The sequence below is a fragment of the Panthera pardus genome, unplaced genomic scaffold, assembly GCF_024362965.1.
Source record: "Panthera pardus isolate Hobbes unplaced genomic scaffold, ASM2436296v1 HiC_scaffold_21, whole genome shotgun sequence".
NCBI classification, from domain to species: domain Eukaryota; kingdom Metazoa; phylum Chordata; class Mammalia; order Carnivora; family Felidae; genus Panthera; species Panthera pardus.
In genome coordinates, this window is record NW_026526777.1 from 63419978 (window position 1) to 63437399 (window position 17422).

General features: G+C 43.7%; 1 long non-coding RNA gene across 1 annotated transcript in view; it reads right to left on the reverse strand.

The window, feature by feature from the left end:
• The window catches only part of LOC128778904 (uncharacterized), a 54923-nt gene extending 44451 nt beyond the window's left edge, over positions 1-10472 (reverse strand). Inside the window, exons 1-2 of the long non-coding RNA XR_008424768.1 lie at positions 10265-10472; positions 10074-10169 (exon numbers count right to left, since the gene is read on the reverse strand). This is a non-coding gene — a long non-coding RNA (uncharacterized LOC128778904). The remainder of the gene's footprint in view (positions 1-10073; positions 10170-10264) is intronic.
• Between the last annotated feature and the right edge of the window lie 6950 nt (positions 10473-17422).

The following is a 17422-nucleotide window of genomic DNA, read 5'->3' on the forward strand; positions in this document are numbered from 1 at the left end:
GTGGTGAAAACAAGTCAAGATAAAAGCCTACAAACCTTTTCCACACTTTCCAGCAAAGCCACTGTTGGTGACAAGGTTAGTTTTAAGTTGGACTCAAGGTATTTAACCTTGAATGTCTGGTTTTCATTTGCATAACAATAAGTTCTGGCTGTTGTGCACTCTGTCCAAAGATCTAAACATCTATTATGACTTGGCTTAATGGCCTGTGTAACCTAATTTAAAATGTAAGGGTGAACTTCACGTTGTCGCTCGTCAGTTTGCTGTGAAGTCGGTATTAGCATATTATTGTGTTCTTGCTGTCATTTATCATGGATGGTTCCTTCCAGCGAGAAGAACCCGTCCCATCACGGTGTCTGGTTCAAAGATAGCCCTTTACACGTGCCCAGACTGACACAGGGGCCGGGGTGGGGGTGGGGTGTGGCAACAGAGTAGATGGTACTTGGAGAGATGGTAGGCTTTAAAAGGCATAGAAATTTACATTATTTTATTTTATTTTATTTTATTTTATTTCATTTTATTTTTAGAGAGAGAGAGCAAGCAGGGGAGGGACAGAGGGAGAGGGAGAGAGAATCTAAAGCAGGCTCCATGCCAAGCGAAGAGCCCAACTTGGGGCTCGGTCTCATGACTGTGAGATCATGACCTAAGCCAAAATCAAGAATCTGATGCTTAACCAAATGAGTCACCCATGTGCCCCTAGAAATTTGCATTTAATCTAAACTCTGCATCTCACTGATGAAAATGTGCCCTTGAGCATGTAACCTGATGTGTCTGAATTTTAGTTGCCTCATCTCTACAATGGGAATAGTGACTCAGTAAACACGTCCTGGGGTAGCTGCCTTCTCTGCAAACACAGCACTGTGGGTCCCCCAGAGCCATGCCTGTACCAAGTCACCTTTCCACCTCTGCCTCAAACAACTCATCCCAAGGTGACACCTGGCTCAACAGCAGGTGTCTTAGTACAGCAACAGTACTAAACAAGAACAATAAATCGAACACAGGTAGGGTTTACTGGGTGCCAGACACCATTCTAAATGCTATTATTGTTTACATCTTCAGAACCAATCTACATACAAGGACTGTTGTCATCTCCATTTAACAGATGAGGAAACTGAAGCCCAGAGATGGGTCTGTGGGGAGAAGATTCACAAAGAGCTGCCTCTCAGACCCCTGGGGATGCCCAGGCTCTGACCTCTTCCAAATCTTCGTGGTCCAACAGTTTGGATTCCATGGGGGACAGGGCATTCCATGCTCCTTCCTCTTTTTGCTACGATTGCCTAGAAAGTGGTTGTTTGCAAAACAAAAAAAAACAAAATCTTGACGAATGCAATATTTACCATCAGTATTGTTAGAAATAGCTTAACTAAAGCAGATAACAAAAGGCCTAGCACAGTTATGAGAGAGATTCTAGAAGAGTCTATCACAGAAGCATCTCAACCATCCGAGGTCCTCCAGCCCCCAGGAGACAGCTACAGTACTCCTACTACTAATGGCTCTTGAAAGATTGTTCTGTGCCCTGCACTGTGCTGAGGCTTTGCTTCCATTACTGCCATTTGAATTTGGGGAATTGCCTATGAGGCAAGTATTTTCACTGTTTCCATTTTGCCTGTGGAAGAAGGCGGTTCTGGTCCCTTTCACCCCTGCCCCTCCTCCCCTTCTTCCACTGAGTGGAAAGAAGGTCTGACTTAGTATAAATAGCTACAGACTGCATTTGTTAATGTCTCTGAGGAGCTGACCAACATGAGCAAGAGAAAACTTGGCTTGTTTTACAGACGCTAAAACTTACAGAATGTGAAAGCCGTGAGGCCACTCATACCTAGAGCATCTGAAGCCAGAAATGTTGTTCACAGAGGGAGCTGGGACCCTGATGTGGACAGAGTGGAATGAAGAGGACAGATGAGAGGCAGAGCTGGGGAGAGAAGAGGCTCTCCAACACTGCCACACACACTCTGAGACTTGACGAGGAAAGAAGGGCCATCATCTGGGTGCTAGAGTACCCACCATCTGTCAAGGCCAAGGTGGTGCCCTCGCTGGTCACAAATGGCAAGACCCACAAGATGCTGTGGGCAGCACCGAGAGTTTCCTTATAAATGGGGGTACTTCGGCGGAGAGAGGTTAAGTAATTTGCTTAAAGTTACAGAGCTAGTGGGGCGCCTGGGTGGCGTAGTCGGTTAAGCGTCCGACTTCAGCCAGGTCACGATCTCGCGGTCCGTGAGTTCGAGCCCCGCGTCAGGCTCTGGGCTGATGGCTCAGAGCCTGGAGCCTGTTTCCGATTCTGTGTCTCCCTCTCTCTCTGCCCCTCACCCGTTCATGCTCTGTCTCTCTTTGTCCCAAAAATAAATAAAAAACATTGAAAGTTACAGAGCTAGAAAGGTAGAGGCAGACGTGAAACCAGCCAGCAGATTCTGGAATCCACGCTCTTAACCCACCACTCCATATGTCCTCATTGGCTCTCTATAGAGAGAGTTAATAATACCATAGGTATGATTACAATTATTACAATTATTACCTATTACAATAGGTAATAATACCATAACATGTACTTGAAATTACCTACTGATGTTCATGTACCTACTGATTGTTCCAGGTTTCATACCTTGGAGCTTTTCTTGGCTTGCATTTGCTCACCTAAGTCCCCCAAATGTGCAAATCCGCCTCATCCTTCAAAACTGGCCTCAGATGCCAAGCCTTTCCCAGTCCCTCAGGCCCCAGGATCCTCCTCCTCCTGACCCCCCCACGGCACTTTACCTCTAACCATATAAAATGGATTCTGCTTGGCACAGAGCTGGGTAGGCATGTCCGGTCTCCCCTGCTAATGGCAGCTCTCAAGTGCAGAGGTATTTTATACATCTCGGGCTTTCCCCCAGCCCCACCCCAACACACACACACCATACCACCACCACCAGGACATTGCCTTGCAATTGGAACACAAGAAATACAAATTATAAATAAGTCCTGGGGATCTAACGTGCAGCATAGGGACGTAGGTAATAATACCATAACATGTACTTGAAATTGGCTAAATGTAAATGTTAAGCGTGCTCACCACAAAAAAAGGAAGTAATAACTATGTGAGGTGATAGATGTGTTAATTAACTTGACTGCGGTAATCATTTCACACCGTATATGCATAGCAAATCGTCACGTTGGGCACCTGAAATACACACAATTTTTATTTGTCAATTATACTTCAATAAAGCAGGGGGGAGAAAAAGAAATATGTATTGAGAGAGGCAGGCATTCAGAGGCTTCAAACAACACACACACCACAGCCTCCGAGAAAATGTCAGAAGTGAGTCTCTGCCCCAGCACCATCCGTCAGGCTGGAAGGGCAGCCTGAGTCTTCTGAATCAGCCAGCCTCAGGAAGCTTCTTCCAAAGACAGGGATATGGCATCTTATGAATAAGTCATCTGCTGACTCGCTCGCTACACAGGAATAGTTAATTTGTTATCTAATTTAAATGCACAAAAAAGGAACCTGAAGGAAGACAGGATCTGTGTTCCCCTAGTGGGACCGATGGAATTTACCACATTTACTCTGGTAATTTCCCTTGGTGCCAGTTTGGTACAAGGAACCGCTTTCCTAACCTCACAGGCCTCCAGCGCCCTGCCCGGTGCCCCCCTCGTGGAGACCCAGCAGGTGCCGCACCCCCACCCTCAGGAGCCACCCCCCTGCTGGCCCGCAGGATGTCACTGCGGCTTCTCCCAGCTGCACTTGTGCGCGAGGCACCTGCTAACTCACCCCATCACGGACCGTGCCAGCGGGCTTGGACCAGGGTGTCGCTGACAGGCCCTGTTCCAGAAAGCCTGACTGAAAGCCGTCTGGGGAAGCTCGGCCTTAATGTGGCTTCGCCGTGTTGCTGCTGAATTTACATACCTATTTGCGGGGGTAATTGCAAAACTGCTAAACAACAGAGGAACAAAAAAGTGCTGTGCTCTTTCTCCCTGGTGGTCGGATGTGGGTTTGCATCGATACACAGCGAATGGCAGGGCGGGTTTTCCTGCTCCACTCACCTCCGCTGCCCACAGATGACTGGTGAAATACCTGCTCCCCTTGGAGCTGCTTTCTGAGCTCTGGGTTCCTCAGATGGGTCGCATGACGGCACTCTTCTCGCACCTCCTTTACATCGGGGAGACGCAGGCTTACTGCAGACTTGCCTCTTCAGTCCTGCCACGGGCCTGCAGATTTCAGGGCGCAAGCGATCGCTAACTCACCGGTTCCAAACACCCAGCGCTGGATTTCGTATCTCTTTTAAGCTCCGTTAAAAAAAAATCACCCCAAAGGCCAGGAGCTGGACCTCCATTTCCTTGAAAGGGCATATCGTATAGCCCACCTCCAGCATCACCCAGAAAGCATCCCCAAACCCGGGATGGGCTGTCTGCCACAGTCTTGAGGAATCACCCTAAAATACAAGTCTATCTTTGTTGCACATCTACCTCCTGTCTGGTCCTCTGTGAGGAGAAGGAGGGCAATCCAGATGCAGTTATGGTACAGGGTTCAAGCCAGCCACAGGGAAGCACCCGCTGCAGGCTCAGGGGCTATAGAATGTGGAGGAGAAGGGGAAGCAGGAAAGCCAGTGGTCAGGGACACCTGGGCGGCAGTTCAGACTGGAGCTAGAACTAGAACGGATTAGTGCACGGCTGGGGGAAGAACACTCTGGAAGAGAGGGAAGCATGAAGAACAACTCTGCTCTGGTGCAGCTGAGATGGAATGTCACTCTGTCCGAGGAACAGGTCTGGAAAAGGAGCAAGATCTCTCAGAGGGTCTTGACAGGATCTTGAGAGCATGCCTGGAGATTTAAAGGTGCCCTGCAGACTTTTCCAACGTTCCTCACGTCTCCGCCTAAGTGGGCCAGCTACTTTTTACATCTCTAGATATATTTTTCACTTAGATACCAGACGCCTAGCTAAAGCCTGGGCCAACGTTTATTGAGTGTTGGCTGTGCCAGGTGTCCTGCCCGGGACAGGAGCATTGTGGATGAAAGTCCTGGTTACACTCAAGAAGTCCCAGCATGTGGAGAGGGATCCACAGGGTCACAGTTAGTGGTCATCTACGTGGGGCAATGGCAGGGCGCTTTTATTTTCTTAGTTGTAATTTTTAAATTTTTTTCCAATTTTCTGCCAGGAGAAAAGATTACATTGTGATAAAGATAACAATAACGTAGGGGCACCTGGGTGGCTCGGTCGGTTAAGCATCTGACTTCGGCTCAGGTCATGATCTCACAGTTCATGAGTTTGAGCCCCACTTTGGGCTCTGTACTGACAGCTCAGAGTCCGGACTCTGTGTCTCCCTCTCTCTGCCCGTCCCCGGCTCGTGTGTGCACGCACTCTCTCTCCCTCTCTCAAAAAATAAATAAACACTAAAAAAAAGTAACAATATATAACAAAATATCTGGTGTGATACATGACATGATAGGGGTAAGAAAAGGGGTTTTGGGGGAAAAGGGATGAAACTTCCCTTGTGCCATAAATAAATAAATAAATAAAACAAAAGCTGCCGAGCCTAAGCCAAAGTACTTTGGGGACTAGATCATGTTCAAATATATTCCTACAGAGACCCTGTTCGGGAAGGTTCTGAAGCTACCAGGGAGAAGGTGACTAGGGAGAGTGTTGTAAATGCACAGGCCTTCCTGGGCTGAAACGTTAAAACGGAGCCCAGGGATCAGCCGTCTGACATGAGCGAGGCTTTGGGCTTCCCCGCTCACTCTGAGAAGGCAGCATTTGAAGCAGGAGACCCAGCCCCGCCTTCTCTTAGCAACTTCACAAGTCTTCTGTCTTCTGCCCTCTTCTGCCCTCTGCCAACAGCCTGCGAGCAGAGTCCTTTAACTCGCGCCAGGGACAGGGTCCCCTGGACAACACCTGCAGCCACATCCCCAGAGGACGTCTCAGCCCCTGATGTCTGTTCCCACTGTCCTCCCTCTTTCCCCTCACTTGTTCTTCTAGAGGCGGCAGAAGATGGTGATGGGGTTTAGAACTGGACTTTTATTTAGCTATTTATTGTCAGATTTTAATCTAAATTCCAGTTAGTTAACATACAGTGCAATATTGGTTTCAGGAGTAGAATTCGGGGATTTATCACTTATGTACAACACCCAGTGCTCATCCCAACAAGTGCCCTCCTTAGTACCCATCCCCCATCTAGCCCATCCCCCACTCACCTCCCTCCAGCAACCCTATTTGTTCTCTGTCCCTAAGAGTCACTTGTAGTTTGTTTCTCTCTCTTTTTCCCCCTTCCCATATGCTCATGTGTTTTTTTAGAGCTGGGCTTTTTAGACCGGACTGCTTTCTGCCTCCTCCTTCTGCTGCCTCTGTGACCTCAGGCTACTTACTAACCACTCTAAGCCTTCAGAGCTCATTTTCACCATCCGTATAATGGGTATGTGGGTGAATGACAAGACTAACAGAGATATTCCAAACTTATTCCTAACCCGTCTCCGTGCTTCCATGGCTACCCCCAATCTCAACTTATATTTAATCACAGATATAAAACAATAACAACAACAAATAATTCTACAAGTCTTCTTACCAAAAAATGGCCTTCCCCAGGCAGCTCTTTACCTCCCATTTCCTCCTCCCTGGAAGAAGCCACCTTCAACTCTTTGAATCTGCTGCATTTGTCTTCATGTCCCTAAATAGCCTGGTGAGTCTTAGGCATTAACCTGATTTTCCAAGGCAGAGAATGAGGACATGGCTCTTGTATGTACCCCACCCCCTAGTCTGTGAACCCCTAGTCACTCTATCTTCCCAACTTATTAATTTTGACTTGATTACTAACTAGGATTTCCATTATTGTGACTCAGTCACAGCTCTTACAAGGGAATCTGAAATAGGGGGCAGCGTTTGGTTTGTCAGCATTGGGGGGTGAGGGGTTGGGTCAGCGGCATGTACCGGGTGAGGGCACAGAATTCTACAAGCCCAACAAGTCCAAAAGCCAACAAGTCCTCCTGAGAAGCAGTTCACAGGAGGGTTACATTCCAAGACCCCACAGTGGAGGCCTGATCCAGCAGACAGCCAGAACACGACAGGTTCTATGTTCCTTTCCCTTATGTACAGAACCACGATAAAGGTGAATTTATAAATGAGGCACAGTAAGAGATTGGCCACAACAAGTAATAATAAAATAGAACAATTATCACAATATGCTGTAATAAAAGTTATGTGGACATGTTCTCTCAAACTATCTTGCAGGGCTGTACCCACCCCCCTTCTTCTTGTGATGATGTGACTCCTATACCTAAGAGACAGGCATCTAAATATTTGGCGACGTTGGTGATCCTCCAGGGCCTGAAACCTGAGTCCTTGAGGTAGCCCTTTGTGAGGAAGCTAGTATTCCTCACAAGCTAGTATAGCTATGGAAGCTAACATTCCATACCACGATGTGGGAATGTTCTTCCCTGGTGGCCCAGGCATTCCCACATGGCTGTGTCCTACAGAGGACACCAGTCTTTTAAGTCTAGAAAAAAGGGTCACTGGGAAGCACCTCCTTTGTGCTTTTTCCCTTTAACAGACCTCCATCCACATCCCAGCACAGTTTTACTGTGGTGCTTTATGCTTGGTTGTCTCTTTACGTGCCTCCCCTGCTAGACTATGAGCTCCTGAGGACACAGGCTGTGCTTATTCATTGTAATATCCCAAATAAATGTTTAAGAACTCATTAATAATCAATCGCTACAGTGAATCCAGGCAATAGCCATAATAAAACTGCAAATAATAAAATTCGGGGCGGCCTATAAATAAAGTAGTAGACAGAGTCGACTATTTCTTTCATTCTTAACAATAATAAGTGGCTATTAACCAGGCTTAGCCACGAACTAGGCATAGAATGGAAAATTAAAATTGCGTCTGTAGAAACAGTACACTTTATTGAAAATTGCTTTAGAATGTTAAGGAAGACTGACGCCCAAGTGACTCAGTCGGCTAAGTGTCTGACTTCAGCTCAGGTCATAATCTTGCAGTCTGTGAGTTCAAGCCCAGCATTGGGCTCTGTGCTAACAGCTCAGAGCCTGGAGCCTGCTCCAGATTCTCTCTCTCTCCCTCTTTCTCTGCCTCTCCCCTGCTCGTACTCTCTCTCTCTCTCTCTCTCTCTCTCTCCTCTCAAAAAATAAATAAATGAACATTTAAAAAAATTGTGGCACCTGGGTGACTCAGTTGGTTGAGCACCCAACTTCAGCTCAGGTCATGATCTCACAGTTTGTGGTTCAAGTCCCATGTCAGGCTCTGTGCTGACAGCTTGGAGACTGGAGCCTGCTTCCGATTCTGTGTCTCCCTCTCTCTGGCTCTCCCCCGCTCACGCTCTGTCTCACTCTCTCTCTCAAAAATAAATAAACATTTAAAAAAAAAAGACTACAATGAGGTCTGTCTCAGAGGGATCAGCTTCCCCCGTGGCAGTGATAGAGTTTGGGGGTGATGGAGGGTTCGTGGGATCCAAGAAAGAATTCTTGAAAACATCTTTGGTGCAAAAAGGTGATTTTATTAAAGCATGGGGACAGGACCCACAGGCAAAAAGACCTGCACTGGGGTCCTGACAGATAACTCATTATATACCCTCAGGTTGGGAGAGGGTCAGGGATAGAGTAAGTCTCTAAGGAATTTGGGAAGCAAGCTTTCCAGGACCTTGAGCGGCTAGCTGTTGCTAGGGAAACACCATTTATCGCCGTTTAATAAAACCTCAGTCATGAGACCCCTCAGATGCATATCAGGGGACCATAAGCTTGAAGCATGATTGCCAGCATAAATCCTGAGGCAGCTGAGAAAAAGAAACTGGACTTACAGCGTCCTCAAGGTTGGGACAATGTTGAGCCATGGTTCTCTTTTGCCCCCAACAGAGTGTCATCATAGAGGCAGCTGAGCTCCTAGAGGGAGGTTTCAAGGACTTGTCAGTGGGCTGCAGACAGGAAGGGAATTTAATTTTTCATTTGCCTTAGTTTCCCACATCACCATGGCAAGCACTTAAACCCCTTTCCTTTGTTCCTGGGTAGCCAGGAGTGTCTGAGGAATATCACATATTCCACCTGGCAAGTGGGGTGCCAACCTATATTTTGCCCTCATCCTCCCTCACCAACAGCTCCACACACATTTGAACCACAGTACACAGCCACACATTTGGAAGGCCAACAATCATTTCATTACCTCCTCCTCCCTTCCCCCATCTCCCAACACGTGCACTAATGGGAAGGCCACTCCTGCCCTGGGCAACGTCACACACAGCCCGTCATCCAGTGTTGCTGGCCTTCCACTGATGCTTGCAACCCCTCCCAGACACCCTAATTCAATAGCACATCGTGTTCAGTTGTCAGAAGTCAACAAGCTTTTAACTTATTTTTTTAATGTCTATTTATTTTTGAGAGAGAAGAGAGAGAGGCAGAGAAACAGAGCGTGAGTGGGGGAGGGGCAGAGAGAGAGAGAGACAGAATCTGAAGCAGGTTCCAGGCTCTGAGCTGTCAGCACAGATCCCGATGTGGGGCTCGAACTCACGACCCACAAGATCATGACCTGAACCGGGGTACGATGCTCAACCAACTGAGCCACCCAGGTGCCCCAGCAAGCTTTTTATTTTTAAAATTTAAGAACCCTTTTCTTTTAGCATCTTCATATTTTGTAAAGAAATTGCCTGTAGCCATCGAAAAAGAATTGCCTGGCTATTTATTTTCTACAGCATCTACCTTTTCAGTTGGAAGACTCAATGTCATTCATTCATTAAACGTATGAACTCGAGCTCCAAACTGAAGTCAGACTTCTCAGTCTGGCTGCTTGTCCCTGCCCCGCATCAGCCATACACTTAGTCTAGGAGTCGTGGATACTTTCTGAAAAACTCTGACACTTGTATTAAATCACACTCCCCCAGCACTGTTTTGCCTGAGCTTGACCAAGTGAGATTTACTGTTCTTATCCTCTCTCTTAACCTGTATCTCAGTGCTGCCAATAAATTAAACAACAACCAAAAGGTGGGCTGGTAGAAAAAAACAGGAAGATAGGGTTCAAATGAAAGTAGTTGGTTCCTTGCCCTTCTAAAGTGTTACTCTCTAATGTGTATAAACACCAACGGCCTTTTGGCTCATTAACTGATGGCACCTTACCTGGCATCTTCCCTCAGAGAATCCACATTGCAAACAGTGATACCCATAGATCTATGTGAGATTCCTGTTGTCTCTCCTCAGTGGAAGGATTTCAACCTAAGTAGAGAGACAGCAGATCAGAAACTCATCTTCAATCAAGTGAACCTTCTAAAGCCAGTCTAGGCTGTTCCGGCTGAGTGAAATATTCTTACTGTTGCAGGAGAACACACAGGGGAGTCCAGGAGAACAGTCTGCCTCCTCTTTTTGTGTGAAATTAGAGCACAGACCTCTAACTCTGGTGCAAAGAATGCAGAATGCCACGGAACTCCCAGAAGGAGTTTGTTTGCAGAGAAAAATACACTTCCTTTGGCCCAGGGGTGAGGGAGGGTTCTCTTTACAGAACTCGAAATGTACAGGCTAATGGCACTGGGTATACAGAGGACAATCACTCAGTGCTATTGGCTAGCAAATAGCTTGAGAAGCAGTCTGAATGCTCCCGGAATTGGTGATTTTCTAACCCCTTTCATCCTGTCTTCAGTTTGGCATTTGAAACATCCCCCTCAGGACCTCTGTTTGAAAGAATTGCATCATTGTAGATTCTTTTAGATCCTTAAGAAGCCTTATAATTTCTTTGACTTCAAAGGCTTGGGGTCAGTCCACCTCAGATGAGGAATGTGAATGTTAGGAGTCTTGTCTTTTAAAATTGAAAAACTTTCGCCTTCACACTGGGTTGACAGTCACTGAGCACAGGAGAACTGAATCCCCTTCCCCTGCTTCCAGCTGATGTCCTGGCCACCCAGGCAACAAGAAGGTTCCAGAAAGTACAGGGCAGGGCCCACTTCCTCTTTCCACAAGTCTTAACCTATTGTCTCTAATTTTTAGATGTCTTGGGCAAGGTGACCAATACCTCTTATAGTGCATTCTATCTTTGTGACCTTTCTTGCATAGGGATCAGGTAATGGGTGAGAGGGGATTAAAAGTCATCAAAATGGGCTGAATTGATTGACACTAGACATGACAGGTAATCATTGACCAATGAATATAGATGACACACAGAGATGAGATGAGAGAGGGGAAAAAGAACCACTGGGACAGGATTGGAAAGAGCTTGGGGGGAGATGAGGGTGAACACAGATGATGGAGGAAAGGATTATTGGGGTAGCTGTCATGTTCATGAGTTGCTGAGAAGCAAGTGACAGAGATTTTTTTTAACTTTTTTAATGTTTATTTATTTTTGAGAGAGAGAGACAGAGTGGACAGAGAAAGAGATGGAGACAGAGACTCCAAAGCAGACTTCAGGCTCTGAGCTGTCAGCACAGAGCCTGACAAAGGGTTTGAACCCATGAACCATGAGATCATCACCTGAGCCTAAGTCGGACACTTAACCAACTAAGCCACCCAGACACCCCAAGAGATTTAAAAAAATTTTTTTGAGCATTTATTTATTTTTGAAACACAGAGAGAAAGTGAGCAGGGTTGGGGGCGGGGGAGGGAGGGAGACAGAATCCAAAGCAGATTCCAGGGTCTGAGTTGTCAGCACAGAGCCTGATGTAGGCCTTGAACCCACGAATTGTGAGATCATGACCTGAGCCAAAGTAGGAAGCTTAGCCAACTGAGCCACCTAGGCGCCCCTGCCCTGAGAGATTTCAGTAAGCTTGCTTCATATTAAGAATGGTTTGGAATTGTTCATAACATTGAACTTGCTTTTCTTTTTTTCTGTTTATTTTTTTTTAATGTTTATTTTTGAGAGACAGAGAACAGAGCATGAGAGATGGTAGGGGCAGAGAGAGAAGGAGATACAGAATCCAAAGCAGGCTCCAGGCTCTGAGCTGTCAGCACAGAGCCTGACATGGGGCTCAAGTTCATGAACTGTGAGATCATGACCTGAGGCAAAGTTAAACTCTTAACCGACTGAGCCACCCAGACACCCCTAAATTTGTTTTTAATGTTTATTTATTTTTGAGAGAGAGACAAAGCGTGACTGGGGGAGGGGCAGAGAGAGACTGAGACACAGAATCCAAAACAGGCTCCAGCCTCTGAGCTGACAGCATAGAGACCAATGCAGGGCTCCAACTCAGGAGCCATAAGATCATGACCTGAGCCAAAGTTGGATGCTTAACCAACTGAGCCACCCAGGTGCCCCTCTTTTTTTTTTTTTAATGTTTATTTATTTATTTTTGAGAGAGAGAGAGTGAAGGAGAGGCAGAGAGAGAGGAAGACAGAATCCCAAGCAGGCTCCACAGTGTCAGCGCAGAGCCGGATGCAGGACTCGAATTCATGAACCCGTGAGATCATAACCTGAACTGAAATCAAGAGTTAGAGGCTTAACCGACTGAGCTACCCAGGTGCCCAGAAATTGCTTTTCAAATACTGTTGGATGTCAAGGGGCGCTCCTGCGAATGCCATGCTGCGCTGAGCCCCTGGGCCACCAGGGAGCTCAACTTAGGAGTTAAGGGGCTGTCACACTTTTGTCCAAGTCTACTCTGCCCTGTTGCAAATGCCTTCAAATGCATCGTGTTGTTTTATTTACCACAACATTGGCGAATAAGAGGCTCCTCCTCAAAATTTATTTCTATAGAGTCTGAGTGTTAGGCAGGAAATCTAATCCTATATCAAAGATCGATTTTTTTTAATGAAGGAGAAATCTTCTTTGATTTCCAAAGGTTTTATTGATTAATTTTAGGACTTGGGTATGAACTTTATATATTTATTTCTTTATATAAAAAGCTCTATTCAAATCTCAAAACTTTCAAGTTATTAACCCATTCTCTTTTTTTATAACAGCTTTATAGAGATACAATTTATTTACCATATAATTCACCCATTTAAGTGCACAGTGAAATAGTTTTTAGTATATTCATAGAGTTGTACAAACATCACCACAATCAACTTTGTTTTGTATCACTCCAGAAAGAAACTTGTACCCTTTAGCTATCACTCCAAACTCCCTCTTCCCCCATTGCGCTGACCTACAAGCAACCACGATCTACTTTTTGTCTCTTATAGATTTACCTATTCTAGACATTTCATATAAATAGAATCATCATTTGTGGTTCTTGTCACTCACATCTTTCACTTTGCATAATGTTTCATGTTGTGGCATCATTAATTGTTATGAAGCTTTCTTGGCCAAATAATATTCCATTGAATGAACATACCACATCTTATCTATTCATTTGTCAACTGATGGATATTTGGGTTGTTTTCACTTTTGGTTATTTCAGCTATTATGGGTAATGATGCTATGAATAGTCATGTATGTGTTTTTATGTAGATATATATTTCATTTCTCATGGGTATATACCTAGAACTGGAATTACATGGTCATATGGTATCATTAGGTTTAACTTTTTGAAGGCTTGTCCTAAAGTTCTCCAAAGTGCCTGCATCATTTCACATTCCTACCAGCAGTGTATGAGAGTTCCAATTTCTCCACATCCTCACCAACACTTGTTTTTACCTGACTTTTTGGTTATATTACCCTTGTTAGTATGAAGGCCTATCTCATTGTGATTTTGATTTGTATCTCCAGGATAACCAATGGTGTCAAGCATCTTTTCATGTGCTATTGGACATTTGTATGTTTTCTTTGGAGAAGTGTCTGTACAAATTCTTTGCCCATCTTTTAATTGGGACATTTGTTTTCTTATCTTGAGTTATAAGAGGTTTTTTATTTACATATTCTAGATATATTTATATATTACATATTTAGATATTGTATTTATAGATTTAGACATTTAGATTTAAGATTTGCAAAATTTTTTTCTCATTTTATAGATTTTCCTTTCAGTTTCTTGATAGCAAAGCAAAATTATAAACAAAAGTTTATAATTTTGATGAAGTTCAATGTGTCTATTTTTTCCTTGTTTGCTTGTGTTTTTGATCTATCTAAGAAACTATTGCCAAATCCAAGATTATGAAGATTTACCTCTGTTTTCTTCTACAAGTTTTATAGGATTAGCTCTTACATTTAGGTTGATCTATCGTGAATTAATGTTATATGTGGCATGAGGCCATCTTCATTTTTTGGCCTGGGGATATCCAATTTTCCCAGCACCATGTGTTGAAGAGTATTCTTTCCTCATTAAATGGTCTTGACACCCTTGTTGAAAATCGACTGACCATAGATGCGTGGGTTTATTTCTGGACTCTCAGTTCTATTTCGTTGATCTATATGCCTATAATTATGCCATGCCCTTGGTTACCATTAGTTTGTAATAAGTCTTGACATTAAAAAGTGTGTATTCTCCTACTTTGTTCTTTGCAGAACTATTTTGGCTATTTTGGGTCCCTTGCAATTCCATATTAAGTTTTAGAATCAGCTTGTCTGTTTCTACCAAGAAACCAGTTGGAACACTGATAGGAATTGCATTGAATCTGTAGATCAATTTGCCACCTTAATAATATCCCAGTCCATGAAAATGAACTATCTTTCAAATTACTGAGGTCATCTTTCATTTATTTCAACAATGTCTTACAGTTTCCAGAACATAAGCTTTGCACTTTTTGTTAAATTTATGTCTAAGTGTTTTATTCTTTTGTAAATATAATTGCTTTTATTTTATTTCATTTTCAGATTGTTCACTGCAAATATACAAGAATACAATTAATATTTACATATTAATCTTATATTCTGATACATTGCTGATCTCATTTGTTACTTCTAATTGTTTTTTAGTGGATTCCTTAAAGTCTTCTATGTACAAGAGCAGATTGTCTGTGAATAGAGATAGTTTAATTCTTCTTTTCCAGTCTGAATGACTTTTTTCCATTTTCTTGCCAAATTGTCATGACTAGAACCTCCAGTACACTGTCAAATAGGAATGGTGAGAATGGATACCCTTGACATTTTTTCCTAGGGAAAACACGTCCAGTCTTTCATCATTAAATATGATGTGTATTTTCTATAGATGACTTTTATTAGGTTGAGGAAGTTCCTTTTATTCCTTGTTTGTTGAATGTTTTTAACATGAGAAAGTAATTCTTTCTCTATTGAGATGATCATGTGCATTTTGTTTTTTATTCTATTGATATTACATTAATTGATTTCCAATTTTAAACCAACTGTGTGTTCCCAAGATAAATACCATTTCATCACGGTATATCATCCTTTGTATATGTTTCTAGATGTGGTTCACTAGTATTTTGTTGAGGATTCTTGCACTGATATTCATAAGAGATATTCATCTGTAGTTTTCTTGTGATGTCTGCGCTTTAGCATCAGGATGATCTCACAAAATGAGTTGGGAAATGTTCCCCCCATTTTATTTTATGGAAAAGTTTGTAAGGACTTGGTTTTAATCCTTCTGGAAATGTTGGGTAGTGTTTAATTCATTTTTTTACTCATACATATTTGTTCTGGGACTACTAGGGTCAAGACAGTGTCCTAGGCACTGGGAATACAGTGATAAATAAACTCCTGTCCTCAAAATGCTAACATTGTTGCCAATTTTTGTTTAGCTAACTAAAATGTGAATATTCAGTTTATTTGTGCCCTTTCTCATATTACTTAAGATTTAACAACAAAAAAGTATGAAGTGAGGACATAATTAAATTTAGTATTCCAATTCCTGGGGCCTTCATTTAGCATTTAGCATAAAATGACCTCTTTCCGTCTCTGTCTCTCTCTCTTTCTCCTTCTCTCTCTCCACTTCTCTTTCTTCTCACACACACACACAAACACATATGCATGCATGCATGCGTGGGCACACACACACACACACACACACACTCCTTTTCTTCTTCCCTCTCTTTCTTTCTCTTTCTCTTCCTTTCCCTCTCTTTTTTAATACTAAGCTTTGCCCCTGATCCCCATCCCCCCCACACACACACATGCGTGTGAGTGTGCACACACACACACACTCCTTTTCTTCTTCCCTCTATCTTTCTCTTTGTCTTCTTTCCCTCTCTCTTTTAATACTAAGCTTTGTCCCCGATCCCTACCCTACCTCTCCACTGGCATCTACTCTCTCAATCTAATACAGGATTCTAAAAAATAAGGGTACATTACCTAAAATAATTTCTGCCTCTGAGAAAACTAGCAAATGTGTCATCTTAGACTTCTCAGTCTCTGAGAAGTGTACTCTGTGACAGAGGGGAGGTAGACTTGTGTGTGTGGGGAGTGCCAAGGGCTTTCTTTATCACTCTATTCACAGCATTTTGACAGTTTCTACTACAAATATGACTTGTTCTGGCCTTGCCTATAAAGATTTCCCACAGGGGTTGCAGAAACTTGTTTGTATTCAAAGCCAGACAGCTGGATCTCTGCCACAGATTCTGGGGATGGCCAAGGCTACCACAAATCACTGAGGCAGCGAGGGACCTTTCAAACTGCATCCCCCATAAAAGAACATTGACTTGTCCCCATCCAAGAAAGAGAAGAGAGTTCAACCCCAGGCAGCCATATGATCCCCTTTAGCAGATTGATTGAATGTTCTGAGTCAATACTGTTCCAGACAATATCATCATTGGTGGCCAACAATAGTACTGAGAACTGAATCTTTAGAAGTTGACAGAGAACAGGAAGCACATCTCAAAGCTGACCACTCACTGCTCTAGTGGTCACAGCTATGGAGCCAATACAATTCCTTCTTTAGTGATGTATTCATTCTCTGCCATCCATAAACATGTTGACCACTTACTATGTGCCAAGGACTTTGCTGATTTATTATGAAGATAACTAAGAAGAGATTCTGTTCTCCAAGAGAAACAGTGAGGAACTCCCTTCCAGTGGAGTGCATAGGACAGAGTACTTTCTCTCAGATAAAACTCCTTATGCCACCAGAGGATCTAGAGACCTTATGACAGCCTGAAGTAATGAGATGCACTTAAAGCTTCAATACAAACAGGGGCACCTGGCTGCCTCAGTCGGTAGAGTGCATGACTCTTGATCTCAGGGTTGTGAGTTCGAGCCCCACGTTGGGTATAGAGATTACTTAAAAATAATATCTTTAAAAAGAAAAAAGCTTTGGGGCACCTGGGTGGCTCAGTCGGTTAAGCGTCCGACTTCGGCTCAAGTCATGATCTCACAGTCCATGGGTTAGAGCCCCGTGTTGGGCTCTGTGCTGACAGCTCAGAGCCTGGAGCCTGTTTCAGATTCTGTGTCTCCCTCTTTCTCTGACCCTTCCCTGTTCATGCTCTCTCTCGGTCTCAAAAATAAATACATGTTTAAAAAAATTAAAAAAAAAAAAAAGAAAAAAGCTTTAATACAATGTAGCCAGCACAAAAATATAAACATAAACATTTCCAGGAAGCATCTACATGCCCTAGAATCCCATAATAATCTAAATAAATATCTGTGTCTCTATGTCCCAGGCACTGTGCCCGGTGTTGGAACATAATGTTGAATAAGACAATCCTTTTCCTTACAA